Genomic DNA, 567 nt, shown 5'->3' on the forward strand with positions numbered 1-567 from the left:
TCAGTTTTATGAGAAGCAGTGGATCAAAAGGCACAAGTACTGCAAGGATGGTCAATTTAAAGAGCATTACGCTGGCAAGGTGAAGCTTTTCATTAAAATGGTCAGCACGCAGGAATGAAATCTTCACTAGCTCAGAACTCCTTTCTGCTGTGTAGAACAGCTAAACCAAGCTCAGAGTACGGATCTGAGGGAACAGAGCATGAAACAGTTTGCTGGCTGAGACACTTCTCTGAATCTGACACTATGGCCCTGATTCTGAGTGTCATGTGAGATGTGAACCCTTTCCATGATTTTGGGGTAGCCATGTGGCTGTCAGTAACTGGCATGTTTAGTGTCATCTTCAGTATTCATTGCACTCTAACAAAGCACAAGTTTTGCTACTCACTTCATTAAATGAGCAAAGTTTTCAGCAATGTCTACTCTTCCTCTCTTTATTTCTTTGTCTTGTTTCCCATATGTCTCATGGAAGTACTGAAACTTCTGAAACTGTGGTCCTTGAATTGCTGGTTAGAAAATCTGGAGAGCTCTTGAAACAGGGGGTGATGAAAAGAGCATTTGATTTTCTGA

This window comes from Lichenostomus cassidix, chromosome 1 (assembly GCF_008360975.1).
Source record: "Lichenostomus cassidix isolate B80296 chromosome 1, HeHo_3.0, whole genome shotgun sequence".
Classification (NCBI taxonomy): domain Eukaryota; kingdom Metazoa; phylum Chordata; class Aves; order Passeriformes; family Meliphagidae; genus Lichenostomus; species Lichenostomus cassidix.